General features: G+C 43.9%; 1 protein-coding gene across 1 annotated transcript in view; it reads right to left on the reverse strand.

Moving 5' to 3' along the window:
• Positions 1-17,907, reverse strand: part of SPOCK1 (SPARC (osteonectin), cwcv and kazal like domains proteoglycan 1) — a 583,263-nt gene that overhangs the window by 156,043 nt on the left and 409,313 nt on the right. The window lies entirely within an intron of this gene.

Consider the following 17,907-nt stretch of genomic DNA (forward strand, 5'->3'; position numbering starts at 1 on the left):
CAGGAAAGAAGGCTGCTCATGATACTTGAAAACAAACCACCATCAACCGAGGAATGGTTAAGGAAGATGTACTGTGGTACGTATATACAATGGAATATTACTCAGCCATGAAAGGGACAAATTGTGTCATTTGCAGAAACATGGATGGACCAAGAGACTGTCACAGAGCGAAGTAAGTCAGAAAGAGAAAAATAAGTATGGTATATTAATGCATAATATATGGAATCTAGAAGAAATGATATGGATGAATCTATTTGCAAAGCAAAAATAGAGACATAGAGAAAAAACATGGACACCAAAGGGGGAAATAGGGGGTGGGATGAACTGGGAGATTGGGATTGACATATATACGTTACTACGTATAAAATAGATAACTAATGAGAACCTACTGTATATATAGTACAGGGAACTCAGTGCTCTGTGGTGACCTAAATGGGAAGTGTGTGTGTTAGTCAGCCAGTCGTATCCTACTCTTTGCGACCCCATAGACTGTAGCCCACGAGGCTTTTCTGTCCATGGAATTCTCCAGACCATTCCCTTCTCCGGGTGATCTTCCTGACCCAGGGATTGATGGGTCTTCTGCACTACAGGCAGATTCTTCACCATCTGAGTCACAGAATCAAAATCAAAAAAGAAGGAAAATATGTAAACATATAGCCAATTCATTTTTCTGAAAGAAGAAACTACCACAACATTGTAAAGCAACTATACTCCAATAAAAGTTAATTTTAAAATAAGAAAGAAAGAAAATAAACCATCAGAACAGCACAGCTGTAGCTAAAACTTGACAAGCCAGCCTAAGCTATTATCTGTGTGTATTTGCCAAGGCAGGATTAATAGCCCTTCAGGCTACAGCCACAGTACTTCTTGAGAGCTAAAGAAAAAAATTCTTTAAAAATATGTATGATTAAAATCCAATTTTCTTGCTAGTTCTAAATGAATTCAGTCCCTCTGAGATGAGTCTGAATTGGGCATTTCTGTTGTACTGACTTTGGCAATGTGGGAATAATGTCTGTCTGGACACAGTGATTTGTCAGGGTGATGTTGCAGGGAAGCCTGACTCCTCCTTTAGTTGCCGAAGGATCACAGGAGAATTAATACCTGAGTCCAGTCTATTTCATTATCTCAACAAGAGGTTAAACATTAGGGCCCGTCTCACAGGATGAGTGTGAGAATTCAGTAGGATCCCATCATGTCACAGGAAGTGACATAGGGCAGACACCCAATGTGGTATGGACACCAGCAATCATATATATGATCAGCAGTGCACATGGGGGGCTGGGGTGTGACATCCAGGCCAGGAGACATGAGCTGATTCCTGGAGGGGGTGCAGGAGCACACCCCGGCCTCTGGCCTTGTGAGTAAACGGACTGTTTTTGCTTAATTCCTTAGAGTAGAGGGCTTTCCAGGCCAGGGCAGGCCTGAGCACATTTATCTACTCTCCTTGCATGGCTGGCAGACTTGGCTAGGGTCACATTTTTGCCCATCCCTTCCAGCACAGAAAGTCAGGCCAGCAACCAAAGCTGCTGGTGACTTAGACTTCCAATAGTGTATCAGAGATACATAAACCCCAACTCAGAAATACCAGCAAGTCCCGGCAAAGCTACTCCAGCCCCAGAAAGCAGAGCCAGCTCAGTCCACCCACATCAACAATCTGGACAAAGAAGAGGGGCTCAGCAAGCGCTGGATGGTTGGATGGATAAATTAGTGGGGTGAGGATGGGGTAATATCAGGGAGAGTCAGGTAGAGGAGTGAGCCTGCAAAAAAGCATTCCCACACTTGTATAGTCAAAGCTATGGTTTTTCCAGTAGTCATGGGATGTGAGAGCTTGACCATGAAGAAAGCTGAGTGCTGAAGAATTGATGCTTTCAAACTATAGTGCTGGAGAAGACTCTTAAGAATTCCTTGGACAGCAAGGAGATCAAACCAGTCAATTCTAAAGGTAGTCAACCCTGAATATTCATTGGAAGGACTGATGCTGAAGCTGAAGCTCCAATACTTTGGCTACCTGATGGGAAAAGCCAACTCAATGGAAAAGACCCTGATGCTGGGAAAGATTGAAGGCAAGAGGAGAAGGGAATGACAGATGGTTCCAACAGTCGGATCTGTTGACAGACCCAACAGATGGTTGGATGGCATCACTGACTCAATGGACATGAGTTTGAGCACTCTGGGAGACAGTGAAGGACAGGGAAGCTGCAGTTCATGGGGCTGAAAAGAGTGAGACATGACTTAGCAACTGAACAACAACCTCCAATGTTGTGCAGGTATTCATCCACTTCTACTGTCTCCTCGCCGTCCCTTAAGACCACTCTGAACTCAGGGCCACCCTGATTTCACCAAGACACTCAACCACACCTGAACCTATTCAGCTGCGTGCTACGACAAGTGGCAGAATGAATGGAAACGGACCTTGGCACCATTTCACACCAACGCCTGAAGCATCTGCAATGGTGAATGCTTCCATGGGACCAATAGTGAGAGCCTCATGCCAGCAAGAGCCTGCTACAGAGCAGGCCTTAAGCAAGCAAGGGGGGCCTTCTACCATCATCCCCATCACCGCCTTCACAGTTCAGAGTATGAAGCAACCGGCCTACCTGGGTGAAAGAGGCAGAAAAGACCTCAGGAAGGACATGCAAAGTATGATTTAAAAGCTGGGCCATTGGGTCAACTCTCTGAGAACTGCCAATGCTATCTTCTGATGTTGTTCATCCTGGAAGAGGCTACACAGTGGGATCTTTCTGCACGATGAAGGCTTCCAGTGTCAAAAAAGAGAAACACGAAAACAAATGTGGGTACTTGGGAAAACGTGCTAATCTTCAGACACACTCCACAGGTCTGATCATCTTTTCAAAAACCGTTTAAACAGTTGTACTTAGGTATAATTGGCATACCATAAACTATACATAATTAAAGTGCATAACTTGATCAATAAAAATTTATGCACACTCAAGAAACCACGATCAAGGTAATTACCATATCTATTGACATCATTGCCCAGAGTTCCTTCATGCCCCTCCTATTCCCCACCACTGCCACAGGAAACCAGTGATCTGCTCTCTCTCACTATAGATTAGCATGCATTTTCTGAAGTTTTATATCAATGTCATCAAGTAGTATGCACTATTATCTATCTGGCCTTCATGCAGCATAATTGTTTTAATATTCCATCATGATGTTACACGCATTAGCATGTAACATCATTCCTTTTTATTTCTGGGGAGTATTCAGTTGTATGGATATACCACATTTGTTCATTCATTCACTTGTGAATGGACATGTGAACTGTCTGCAGTTTTCGGTTATTAAAAATAAAGCCGCTATGAACATTTATGAACAAGTATTCCTGTGAACATATTTTTTCCTTTCTCTTGGGTGAAGATCTGGAGTTAGAATGGCTAGATCATATGACAGTACCTCTTTCTTAAAGAGACATCCAAACTGCTGTTTCCCAAAGCAGGTGGACCATTTTACATTCACCAGTAGTGTGTGAGAGCTCCAGTTCCTTCACGTGACAGCCATCACTTCACATGACCATTAAAAAAAATGACATCTCATGCAGTGATGTCTCACTGTGGCTGTAATTTGCATTTCTTCAATGATAAATGCTGATCTTTTTTATGTGCTTATTTATCACCCCCATAACCTCTTTGATGGAGTGCCTGCCCAAATATTTTGCCTACTTTTATTGGGTTGTTTCTCCATTATTTAATTTTGATATATATATATATATATATGTATTCTGGACACAAGTTCTGTATTGGATACATGATTTTCAGATATGTTGTCCTTAGGCTGTGGCTTCATTTTTCATTCTCTTCACAGTGACCTTCAAAGGCAGAGTTTTTCTAAAAGTATCAATTTTTTATTTTATGCATCATGCTTTTGGTTTTTTATCTAAGAAATATTTGCCTAATCCAAGGTCACAAAGATGTTTCTATTTATTCCTAGAAGTACACAGCTTTAACTTTTACATTTAAATATATGAGATATGTAAACTTTTACAAGTTTACCACTTTTGCTTTTCCTAAAACCATCCTGCAAATGTAGCTTCCTTTCTTCCGCCCATGTTCATTTTCAGCATTCAACACTGGAGATAATAAGATTAGCAGGAAATATTTTCTCCCCTCAAGGACTGTACATTTTTTATTTAGGAAAAACTGTGAATATACGCCAAAGTGGAGAAATTAGTATAATGAATCTCCACAATGCCAACTAAAATTGTTGCTCCCCATCTGATTCTCCAAGGATGAAGTCACTAGTCACTACAGTCGCTGACCTTCAACACACCCTAAAAGGGGTTCAGGATGGAGATCAGGAACAACGACCTCTAGGCTCTGGGAAAAACTGTCAGAATAAGACTTCAGATAGTTAGTTCAGAAGATTTCATGAGCCCAAACAGCACTAAAATCATTAACAGAGACATCTACTCCTTGTGACTAGCAGCAACCTTCTTTCAAAATATGTGCTTGAATCTTGAGAAAGAAGAATGGAACTGGAGGAATCAACCTGCCTGACTTCAGGCTCTACTACAAAGCCACAGTCATTAAGACAGTATGGTACTGGCACAAAGACAGAAATATAGATCAATGGAACAAAACAGAAAGCCCAGAGATAAATCCACACACCTATGGACACCTTATCTTCGACAAAGGAGGCAAGAATATACAATGGAGTAATGACAATCTCTTTAACAAGTGGTGCTGGGAAAACTGGTCAACCACTTGTAAAAGAATGAAACTAGATCACTTTCTAACACCACACACAAAAATAAACTCAAAATGGATTAAAGATCTAAACGTAAGACCAGAAACTGTAAAACTCCTAGAGGAGAACATAGGCAAAACACTCTCAGACATACATCACAGCAGGATCCTGTATGACCCACCTCCCAGAATACTGGAAATAAAAGCAAAAATAAACAAATGGGATCTAATTAAAATTAAAAGCTTCTGCACAACAAAGGAAAATATAAGCAAGGTGAAGAGACAGCCTTCTGAATGGGAGAAAACAATAGCAAATGAAGCAACTGACAAACAACTGATCTCAAAATATACAAGCAACTTATGCAGCTCAACTCCAGAAAAATAAACGACCCAATCAAAAAAATGGGCCAAAGAACTAAATAGACATTTCTCCAAAGAAGACATACGGATGGCTAACAAACACATGCAAACATGCTTAACATCACTCATTATCAGAGAAATGCAAATCAAGACCACAATGAGGTACCATTTCACACCAGTCAGAATGACTGCGATCCAAAAGTCTACAAGCAATAAATGCTGGAGAGGGTGTGGAGAAAAGGGAACCCTCTTACACTGTTGGTGGGAATGCAAACTAGTACAGCCACTATGGAGAACAGTGTGGAGATTCCTTAAAAAATTGCAAATAGAACTACCTTATGACCCAGCAATCCCACTGCTGGGCATACACACCGAGGAAACCAGAATTGAAAGAGACACATGTACCCCAATGTTCATCGCAGCACTGTTTATAATAGCCAGGACATGGAAACAACCTAGATGTCCATCACCAGATGAATGGATAAGAAAGCTGTGGTACATATACACAATGGAGTATTACTCAGCCGTTAAAAAGAATTCATTTGAATCAGTTCTGATGAGATGGATGAAACTGGAGCCGATTATACAGAGTGAAGTAAGCCAGAAAGAAAAACACCAGTACAATGTACTAACACATATATATGGAATTTAGAAAGATGGCAATGACGACCCTGTATGCAGGACAGCAAAGGAGACACAGATGTGTATAATGGACTTTTGGACTCAGAGGGAGAGGGAGAGGGTGGGATGATTTGGGAGAATAGCATTGTAACAGGTATACTATCATGTAAGAATCGAATCGCCAGTCTATGTCCGACGCAGGATACAGCATGCTTGGGGCTGGTGCACGGTGATGACCCAGAGAGATGTTATGGGGAGGGAGGTGGGAGGGGGGTTCAAGTTTGGGAACGCATGTACACCCGTGGTGGATTCATGTCAATGTATGGCAAAACCAGTACAGTATTGTAAAGTAAAATAAAGTAAAAAAAAAAAAAATGTGCTTGATCACATGTATCCCCCTTCACCAAACTCACCCATATAATACTGGCCTTCACCGCTACCTCTCTGGAGCAACTCCTCAGAACTATCTGGGACACTGTCTCCCAGGCTATAGTCCGCATTTGGCCCAAAATACAGCTTAACTCACAACTTTTATATTGTGCCTTTTTTTTTTTTTCAGTTGGCTATAACATCAGTTCAACAATTTCCAAGATTTTGCCACATTTGCTTGATCTTACTTAAATTATCTTAAAAGCAAATCCTCTATGTTCTTTACAATGTATCTCTTTTAAAAAAATGTGTTTTCCTTATTCAACTACAATTCTATCAACATATCTAATTCCCAGTCCATCATCAATTTCCCTCAAAGTCCCCTTGGGCTTATCCTAGTAGGAAGGGCTCAAGGATGCTTCACTGAGGAGATAGCGCTTAGGCAGAGACCTGGAGTTGAAAATCACAGGAATGTGTTTATGCCACTTTGGGCAGAGGAAGATATGGGTAAGGGAGGCTCAACCCATTCTATCCCATTACATGTGCTAAAATGCACACACACAAAAGGATGAATCCTTTCTACTCCACCTATATTTTCCTTTGTTTGGTGCCAGGGAATTGGGTCCTGTGGTGGTATGCTACAAATAAATGCTTAATAGAACTGAGGACAGGTGACTGCTCTCGAGTGCTCCCAGCAAGAAAACAGTGCAAGAGATGAGACATGTAGCAGGTCTTGCTCAGGACCACTTTTGGGGAGTCCCACCCCACTTAAGCCTACTATCATCTTTTGGTCTCTCTATAACGAGAGAAAAAAGCAAACAAAACCTTATAAGGAACTTCATCTGGTCAGCCCAATTAGGGTCCCTGGGTTCCCATGGTACCTAGTCACCACTTCAGAGCCCGACTTTGGGGAAGTTTGCATTTCAAAGTAATCACTAGTGCCTTTGGATAAGAACTTGGGGAAATTGCTTTTTTGGACACAAGATCTTCCCTGCTGCAGAAAATCTTCCATTCTGGGCACCTTGATGGACAGAATCCAACATCACAGGAAGGTGCCACCCTTGGCCAAAGGATAGAGCACTTCTATCCTATGCATGGTATATAAAGATGCAAAAACATTCCACTTGTTTTAGAAAGGGAGAAAACCACCAAAGTACTATGGTAAAAGGGAGAGCATCACTTAAGTCATATCTCTCAATCAGCAGTTACAGCATCAGTTCACAGTAAATTTTAACTCAGCTAAAGATCCCCTCTGCAGCCATGAAATTAAAAGATGCTTGCTCCTTGGAAGAAAAGTTATGACTAACCTAGACAGCATATTAAAAACCAGAGACATTACTTTGCCAACAAAGGTCTGTCTAGTCAAAGCTATGGCTTTTCCTGTAGTCATGTATGGATGTGAGAGTTGGACTATAAGGAAAGCTAAGCGCTGAAGAACTGATGCTTTTGAACTGTGGTGTTGGATAAGACTCTTGAGAGTCCCTTGGACTGCAAGGAGATCCAACCAGTTCATCCTAAAGGAAATCAGTCCTGAAGATTCATTGGAAGGACTGATGCTGAAGCTGAAACTCAATCCTTTGGTCACCTGATGTGAAGAACTGACTCATTTGAAAAGATCCTGATGCTGGGAAAGATTGAAGGCAGGAGAAGGGGACAACAGAGGATTAGATGGTTGGATGGCATCACAACTCAATGGACATGAGTTTGAGTAAACTCCAGGAGTTGGTGATGGATAAGGAGGCATGGCATGCTGCAGTCCATGGGGTGGCAAAGAGCTGGACACTACTGAATGACTGAACTGAACTGAACTGAAAGATCTCCTCATTCCCTGACATAATATACAGGTCCTAGCCCAAGGCACAGAAAGTGCATCAGGAGCATTACCCATATCTAGCACTGAAATATTCTCTTGGAAAATGTCATGAATAAGTATGACTGTACTCATTTGAGCAATAAGCCAACAGGGAATATTTTGTTTGCTTGTTTTTGAAGAAAAACAAAAGCAACATGAACCTGAACTTAATTAAAGTTGTTTGTAATTATTTAATTAGATTTACAACACTGAACATATTCATTCTGGCCAGGGACCCTTCTCTCTTCTAAAGGATTGGTTGGCAGAGATCTCACGTGCTTTGTGATTTTTCCTAATCCTTAATTTCATCTCCTGTTGAGGTGAGGATGCTCATAATCGTGTTCAGGTAATTGCTTTATCAAATGGTTTAATTGTGCATTCAACAGAACTGACAACAAGAAGGTTATTCTTCCTAATGCGTTTTTAACAAAAGCACTAACTAATTACATGGCATTCTATTTAGGGCATTTGAGAAGAAGAAATGAAAACCTATTCTTCAAATCTTGGTTAAACACATGTTTGCATATACAGCATAGAAATAAGCGGTAAAATAATTAGTTGCATTGCTTCCTTCTGCTATAACTTCATAGCTGATCTGCATGTTGAAGCAGACCATGTAAATTCTGAGGATGCATTTTCACCATGGATGGCGTCTGAGCACCTGTGCTTTCTGAAAACGTCATGATAACCATTTTGCCTGAAAATGTATCCTTAGGAGCCAAAAAGACTTATTTTGGCATGTTCCAAAAAGAACAACTGAGGATAGGTGTACCTCATGATTAGAAGGAAGTATTACAACATTAGGCCAAATGGTTTAAAAGATTTCTGAATCAAAATGGTGCTGAATCTATTTTATTTTAGATGAAATTCCTCTTCAACTAGATAACTAACACGTCTGGTATGGACCTGTATTATATGTTCCTTTTTGCCTACCATTTCTAGAAACACGTGCAGGCCAAGTTGTTTCAGTCGTGTCTGACTCTTTGTGACCCCATGGACTGTAGATCAGCAGGCTTCTCTGTCCATGGTATTCTCCAAGCAAGAATACTAGAGTGGGTTGCCACGACCTCCTCCAGGGGATCTTTCCAACCCAGGGACTGAATTGTGTCTCCAGCGGCTCCTGCATCGTAGGCAGATTCTTTACCAGTGAGCCACCAGAGAAGCCCCTTCTAGAAACACAGTACACCTTAACACATTCTGATAAGCTCAAGCTAGTGTCATTTAGCTGAGGCCTGTAATGACACAAATATTTAATACTATTCAGTATTTTAAAAAGTGATTATGTGATACACTACTTCAAAAGTTTTATTCAGCCCAGTAAATACTCTTTCCCTCTTTTTTTCTGGTTAAAAAAAAAAAAACACACAACAACACACACTACACTTGATCAAAGTGAAGGGTACAGTTAAGAGGGTCATGTGACCATAGTATTTAATTAAAGGATGGACACACAGTTCAAAAACAGCTGATTGGAATACTTTCCTGGGATTGCAACACAGATATTGGCAAATTTCTTTGCATTTTCTAGGCTAGAAGGAAATAAATCTGGGGCTGTCAAAATCTATATTTCTTGCCAAGGGGAGAAAGCCTCTTGGCAGAATGAAGCCAAGCAGAGACAGACAAAGATGAGAAAGAAGGAAAGGCAGTGTTGTCAACACTGAATTTCCGCTTCCTTCTCTGAGGTCTGCCTACCCGCATATACTTTCTAGCCTTGAATGCCAGTAAATCTTCATTTTTTGATGAAGCTAAGTTTGAGTTATGTTTCTGTCACTTGAAATCAAAAGCATCCTGATGATACAGCTGGTATTTTATATTACTTTTCAGATGGCGTTTAACTCGTAGAAGTAAAGACTGTCACTCAAGAATCAGACAGACCATGGTTCAAATAACTACTTCTGCTGCCAAGAGCTGTGTTGACCCTGGACAAAGTTTTACAAGTTCAGTTTTCTCCTCTTTGAGACTGCTAGTGGTCTCCACCACAAAAGTTTATTGTGAGAATTAGATGGAATAATGGAGAAAATACAACACTACAGCACTTAGCACAATATCAGAGTATCTAATATATGTTCAGTAATTAAGTACTATTGTTTTGCTGTTATTACCACTGTTGTTACTATTTAAAATATTACTAGGGTAGAGGCTTCAAGATTACTCCAGTATACACTCCATTCTTCATTTTAATAATACCACTCTCAAATTTTAGCTGGGCATAGAGCTGCCCTGGAGAAGGCAATGGCAACCCACTTCAGTACTCTTGCCTGGAAAAGCCCATGGACGGAGGAGCCTGGTAGGCTGCAGTCCATGGGGTCTCAAACAGTTGGACGTGACTGAGTGGCTTCACTTTCATTTTCACTTTTATGCACTGGAGAAGGAAATGGCAACCCAGTCCAGTGTTCTTGCCTGGAGAATCCCAGGGACGGAGGAGCCTCATGGGCTGCTGTCTGTGGGGTCGCACAGAGTCGGACACTACTGAAGCGACTTAGCAGTAGCAGCAGCAGCAGCATAGAGCTGCCCAGAAAGAAACCCTCATTTCCCAGCCTCCCCTGCAGCTTGGCATAGTCTTAGGATTAAGTTATGGCCAGCAGGATGTGAGCAGAAGGGACCTTAGTGACTTACAGACCTTGCTTCCTCTCTTTCCTCCTCCTACCTGGCTGGGCACAGCAGCCACTTTGAATCCAGAAGCTCAACAGTTCCAACTGCTGAGGATGACGAGACAATCAAGTAGAGGATGCTGGTCCTCGACAGTCTGGAGGCAGCAAGTTGGCCCCAGGCTGCTTATCTTTAGAATGTTTCCAAGAGAGAAAAGTAAAACTGTATCCCATTTAAGACTCTGTTCCATTTGGACTTTTGCTATAGCACCCAGAACATATACCCTAATATACAATGAATATTTTATATATTATTTATTCCTGTTCCTTTCCAAAACCTCATGAAAGAGAAGAGGGAATGATATCCAAACAAGGGCAAGAACTAATAGTTGAGGGTTTTCGTACTACAAACACTAACTTCTCATTATTTAGTGAAGCTCGGCACCCCCAGACTGAAAAAAGGATGATTAAAATCAATAAGACCTCAGGGTGTGGTGGGGGTAAAAGCAAAGTTGGGGTGTCTGCCACGGAGGACTTGTCCCCAGACTTCAAGCTGGTTAATGTATACAACAAACTTGCTTAGAGTTGGTTAGATGCCACTAAGTATACCTCCAAAGACATAACACTTCTCATGTCAGCTTTTCTCTAAGCTACATAGAATTAAAATATTATTAGTGAAACCAGACCCAACTCCCTCATCAGACCTTTGATGTCCACGTGGTCTAGAGGCACATGATCCAACCCTCTCCTCCCACGATCGCCTGAGAGCAGGTAGGGGTGGGGTCAGGTAGTTCTTAGTTCCCCTACAGGGCTGTACACATAATTGCTGCTATACCTCTTGTTCCTGGGACCATGACCACTGCCATGGTGCTCCAGTTTCCTCCTGCACAAAATGTGCAAAGGCAAGCCTTCCACCTCACTGTCCAATCATCTTCTCTTCTGCATAGCCAGAAGTGAAGTCAGAGAAAAATATTGTATGTTAACGTGCATATGTGGAATCTAGAAAAATGGCATAAATGATCTTATTTGCAAAGCAGAAATAGCAGAGATATAGGAAACAAATGTATGGACACCAAGGAGGAGGGAGGTGGGATGAACTGAGAGATTGGGATTGACATATATATACACTATCAACAGTATATATAAAACAGATAACTAATGAGAACCTACTGTATAGTACAAGGGACTTCCCTCAATGCTCTGTGGTGACCTAAATGGGAAGGAAATGCAAAAAAAAAAAAAAGGGATATACGTATATATCTAGCTGATTGGCTTTGCTGTACAGCAGAAACTAGCAAAACATTGTAGCGCAACTATACGCCAATAAAAATTAATTTTTAAAAAAAGTGAGGCCCTCACCAAGGAGCCATTTGCAAGTGAAGACAATTCTCACCCAGCAAGTTCTGTGGAGACAGGGCTATCTAAAAATATCCCTGAGAACACTGACAGCATCGACGCAGCCAAAAAGCAGCGGAACTGCATATAAAAACCACCCATGCCTGCCGTGGACGCAGGGCCACAGAAGTCTGCGGGAGACGAAGAAGACACACGAGCTTGATGCTGTCCTGAGAAGGCCCATAGATTCAGGCCTGGATTCATGCTAACCCTCAGAACAGCCTGTTCAAGGGAAATCCGGCCAACAGAGACTCCATTTGCCAAGAACTTCAAACATGACCTTTACTTGGTAGCAATTGTTGGAAACTATTAAGACGACTCTGAAAATAATATAATCCTCAGCGACAATATGTTGAAAGAAATGCCAAGCTTGTAAGGCAAGCTCTCTTTCCCCCTCCTTCACGTGCGCGTTCTCAGAACAGAGGAGAACTGCCTTCCTCCACAGCGCTTCGCAACTGGGCATCTCTCTCCTGTATCCAGACAGAAAGGAGCCATTTGCTAATTGTTTCACAGCAGTTAATGAATAAACGTGGGTGGGAGGGGAGGGGCAGAGCAGAGGAATGTTTGCCTGCCTGTTTCCCCAATCCCAACAGCCAGGCTGATGCCAGGGAACAAGGTTCCCAGGAACAAGCCGAGAAAGAACCCTCTCCTTCCTCCATGTGGCTTCTGCCTCAATATGAGCAGGCCCAGCCCTGACAGCTGAGCTCTGGTCACATGGGTATAAAAATAGAGAGACATCAAGGAAATCCTATTAAAAGAGGTCTGACGAGGGAGGGGACTTCCTTAGCAGTTCAGTGATTAAGAATGCACACTTTCATTGCAAGGGGCATGAGTTCGATCCCTGGTCCAGAAACTAAGATCCTGTATCCCACGTGATGTGGTCGAAAATAAATCAATTAAAAAAAAAAACTGTAAAAAAGGCCCAGCCAGGAGAGAGCCAGCAGGGCCAGAACATGGAGCCATGGGGAACTCCACCCCAGCTCCCTTCTGAGTTCCCAGGACCCCGGCATCGTTCCACATCTGCTCACACTTTTCCCAAAGACCTCTCCCCTCCAGAGGGAGGAAGAGTTGAGACTGCCCACCTGAAGCCTGGGCTAGCCAGACTTGCTCAGCTGCAGTGACGCTTCCCCTCTTACAGGTAAAATTACAAGTTAGCAGCCAGGACCCCAGGGAGTTTTCATCTTTCTGTGCATTTAACAGCAGAGAAAGGCAAGGCACTCACAGATGCCAGGGTCCCTCTGGTTTAGGCTGAGGACACGGAGCCATTGGTAAGAGCAAGTGCAAGTCCCACTGGGACCCAGATGGTGAAGACGTCCTTCTGTTGAGCTCAAAACTAAAATGACTCTCTATATTTGAAACTGAGACAGTTGCCAAGTCCAGCTATGACTTCTGAATTGCCTCTTCTGACTGCATTCTATCCCGCTCTGCAACCACCATACATACAGCCAGGGTGAGTGGAGGCAAAATACAGATCCTTAGTAAGACCACCAGGGTTCTTAGGGTGAAGTCCCACCCCTCTCATTTGGCCTTCGATGCCCTGGGAAAGTGGTCCCTGATAGTTTCTAGCCTCATTTCTGTAGGTAGTTAAGCCACTATGCCCAGTACACGTGTGACACCACCACAGCAGTGCTTCAAGGGGGTTCTTGTTGTGTTTCATTTCTTCAACTCCCTCTTTCCTCTGATGAAATGAGCTCTCTATATCTCCCACCACAATCTGTACTCTGGGCGACTCCTTCCAGGTGTAAGATCTCAGTGAACCATTGCTTCCCTCTAAGAAGACTACTCACACCTCCAAACTGGTTGAGATGGCCCTGTTCCATGTCCCGCAGCACCCCAAACATCTCTTATCTGAACACCTAATGAAAGGAGACTGCTCTGTAACCTACCTTGCTTGTGAATTCTGTGAAAACAGGGCTTTGTCTTTTGCATCATCCCCAGAGTTTAGCATGATGTGTGACAGTAAGAAAGAATTCACTAAACACGTGCTGAATTTCTGGACTGCTTCGGTTTTCCTCGCCAGGACCTCAGGGCAAGTTAAATGATGAGGGTCATCCTTACTGCCTAGAAGCCACATCGAGGGGCAGGATCTCCACCGTGCTCTACCACGCCAGGCCTCCACTTGCCTGTTCCCAGCAGTTTCTGTCCCTTATCTGTTGTGGGTTATGCTTTATAGAGTCTGAATACAGAGTCATTTATTGCCATGTAACATCTTATATCCCTTCATCTCCAGACTCTCTGCCTTCTTGTAGATTTTATCTTTGATCCTGGGGGAGTCACAGAGCTCTGATAGCATCCCTGGTGCCAGGTCACTGAAAGAGCCCTGCTACAGACAGGTTCTAAACGCATCTCCCTCTGTTCTAGGAGCTCCTGATCATTCAGGGTCCAGAGCAGAAAGAAAGTTTGTTCGATGGAACCTGAAGACACAAACACCAAGAGGACAGAGCTGACACCCTCTGTCCTCCCCCTGCTCCTGGCGGCACTCCCCAGACTTCTGATCCGTCTGTGAAAGGGTTAGCACTTCCCCTGGAGGAGTGTGATGATTTCTTACAGATTTCCTTGATGGTGGTGGGACTGGGTTGTAATACAATTTTGCCAAATTTTTCATGAATTTGATTTATGACATAAAATCACTTCTAGTTATACATGCATCGTGGTCTCCTCTGGCCTTTGTTTCTTGACCCCAATAACCTCACAAAGGTCATAACTCCAGGGGATGGGATGTCATTTGTTCACTAACAGTCAACTCATTCACTCTACTAACCGCCCATCTATTGGCGGTCCTCTGACAGCTTTGTCTGGGAGACTAAAATGTGCTCTTGAACCTCAGGAGAGAAGTGGCTGTGGGCATAGGGGCAATAACTAAAGCACTCCAATAAGTGAACCTGACCAGTCTGAAATATCTCCCCTGAAAGGAAGTTTAATTGCACACCACAAGGGTTTAGAATCGGTCTTGGCTTCAGAGGTCTTGGGCAATCAACGCACACCTTCAGCATTTGATTCATTTCTTTTGGAAAAAGAGAATTTCAACTTTCTAGAAGTTAAGATAGAAAACTAGGAAACTAATGTCAAAAACCAATGTCCACACCATTTTCCTGGGCTTCCCAGGTGGTCCTAGTGGTAAAGAACCTGCCTGCCAATGCAGGAGACGTAAGAGACTCGGGTTTGAACCCTGGGTTAGGAAGGTCCCCTGGAGGAGGGCATGGCAATGCACTCCAGTATTCTTGCTTGGAGAATCCCATGGACAGAGGAGTCTGGCAGGCTGTACAGCCCATAGAATCATAGGGAGTCAGACACGACTGAAGCAACTTAGCACACACACATACCATTTTTTCACTGCAATGATGGCCCTCCACCAGCCCCTCCCTTCTGTTTAACTTGATTAGAATTGTATGATCACATATAACCAGGCAGGAAGCTTGATAATCAAACTCTGCCACTGCGCTTGACTCTCTGGGCCTCAGTCTACCCTACATGGAGAATGGGGAGAAGGGTACTACAACTTCTGATGAGAAGGCTTTAGATCTCTTCTTTTGCTCCAAGAAAAGATAGCTGACCAGGTCCAAGAAGCAGGACTGAGGTAGGTGCAGGAATTCAGGGGCACTAGAGGAAAAACAGGCTGGGGCTGGAGCTGGGGCAGGCTTTGGAGCTCTACCCAGCAGACTCTGGAAGCCATTTCTCTTTTGAGGAATCATTCTTGATTCAAAGGAGCCTTCAAAATTCTGATCCTGCCTCTCAAACAAGCTATTTATCACTACCTGTAAGCAAGCAACCTTCTCTAACACAAAAAGCCAACTTTCCTGCCCAAACTGCAGGGGGGCCCTGACCAGCAAACATTTGCAGAGACATTCCCTGGGCAACTGACAGCATTTCAAGCCACATCTGACAGGTTACGACTGCTCGTTGTAGCTCAAGGGTCACGGGGAGCTAAAAGCACTTGAAGCTCCTCCTGTGAATGAGAGACAGAGGCGAGCAGGCAGGGTGTTGCTGGAGTCTGATGTGCAATGTGCCACTTGCCCAAACAGCCCCTGATCACTCACTGACACTTCATGGCTCGTCTCCAATCGCAGACGCCAGGATCAGACAGTTCACTGCAGAGCTGGAGGGAATAACTGAACAGCACAAACTGGAGCTTCACAAAGACAGACTCGTTGCAAGGAGCCCCTCTCTGCCAGGGCCCCCAGGCTGGGTGTTTAGCTAAGCAACTTGGCCCAGGGTGGGGATGGCTGATTTCTCTCAGTCACCGAGCTCTCTGGAAGCCAATCACTAAAATTCGGGAAGAGCTGCACAAACTGGAATCTCACCGTTCCTTCTCAGCGGGCATCTGCAAGGGCTCCTCTCTCTTGTCCATGACACTGAGCACCCACTGTGTGTCCTTTGTCTGGTGAAGGCAGATGGGCATTGTTTCTGCCTCTGGGGCTACACACTCTTAAGAAAGACAGGGGAAAGAAGGTGCTTACAGTAACAAGTGTCCCACAAGCTTGGCACAGCCCAGCCACCTGCTCACCTTCCTAGCTTTGACTGAAGGTCTCCTCCTGGACCATTTTCACATCCTCTGTTTCCTCCTCCCCTGTGCCTCTCCCTGTATTGTCAGAGCCACCATCAGGGCATGCTCTCAGTTCTCTGAATTCATCATCCTGCCTTAGAGCCTTGGCCCATGCTATCTTTTCTATCTAGAACATTTTTCTGGTTCCTTCAGGATCAGGGAAGCAGGGAACAGGGGAAGGTGGGCATACTTAGCCAGGTTGGGCTAGGCGATCTGGCCAGGATGTTCTGGCTATGATTCTGGGTGGAGAAGCTGTAATTCACACAGCATGTCTCAGGTTGATGGGGTGGGGGTAAGGATTACAGACAGACTCAGGTCAGGAGGAAGAACCAACATGCTTGTTTCCACTCCATCATACAGTCCCAAGCACCCGGCACAGAGCCTGGTGCATAGGAAGGGCTCTAGCGAAACCTGCTGAAAGAACAAAGGAATGAGTACCAAGCAGCAATGACGGTCCTGAGCTCCTAAAGCAGATTACACAGGGCTGGGTCCAAGCGAGACAAACCTTCCGGCTTCTGCTTTGTTACATATATTCCCTTTGGTGAGAAAAATGTGAAAAACAGAGAGGATAAAAGCCCACTTTCAGTGAATAATAAGACATGACTCACATCAAGGAGAGTCAGTAGAAAAGCCTGGCACAGCCTCACTGTAATCCAAATAAGCTTCCAAGGACAGCAGAGGGGACCCCCGGCCTGTGCCATCTCCATGGTGTAAAGATCAGATGATGAGGGGGCCACAGAGAATGGAAGCCATGCACCACGCGGTGGGGAACAGACAGAGGTGGGACCAGCATAACAGCCCAAGCCCAAGGACCACACAGCAACGTGGCCACAAACGCCCAAGGAGTCAGCATCTGCGACTCTTGTCAGCCCCGACTCTATTCTGCAAATGAACCTTACACAGGAAACAAGGAGATGAAAGTGGGACAGCTGTGGCTAGAGGAGATGCGAGAGTCAGAGCCTCACTCCTTGCCCCCCACCCACGTCTCATAGAAAGTTCCTGAGACTCCTACACACAGCTCTTCACATGTAGCATTAAGGAGGGTATTGACTTATATTTGTTGAATAAAAGAACAAATAGGTAAACTCTTATCAATTTTGTGGTTTCTTTTTTCTACCATTCATTAACCCAGTGAAATGTCCATTCCCAAACACAGATGGACAACCTTCACCCAAGGAGACTATTTGCAATTCCAAGAACAAAATCTCCCTCCTTCACCCTGGTGATCCCTGCCCCTCTGCCTCTAATTCCTTTTATTAGAGCCCAGATGAAAAGCTCCTCTTCTTTTCCTCATCACTCCAATAAGCATAAACAGACCCACTTTATCCCTAGTTCCTTTTTCTATGAAACCATTTTCTCTTCATCTGTTTGAGTTAAAATGACCAGTCTCCATACTAGCAAACCCCCTCCCACTAGACTGCAAGGCCTGAAGTCCCCAGAGAAAGGAATGGCAGACCCTCTAGCCCTGGGTCT

The sequence above is a fragment of the Capricornis sumatraensis genome, chromosome 9 (genome assembly GCF_032405125.1).
Source record: "Capricornis sumatraensis isolate serow.1 chromosome 9, serow.2, whole genome shotgun sequence".
NCBI classification, from domain to species: domain Eukaryota; kingdom Metazoa; phylum Chordata; class Mammalia; order Artiodactyla; family Bovidae; genus Capricornis; species Capricornis sumatraensis.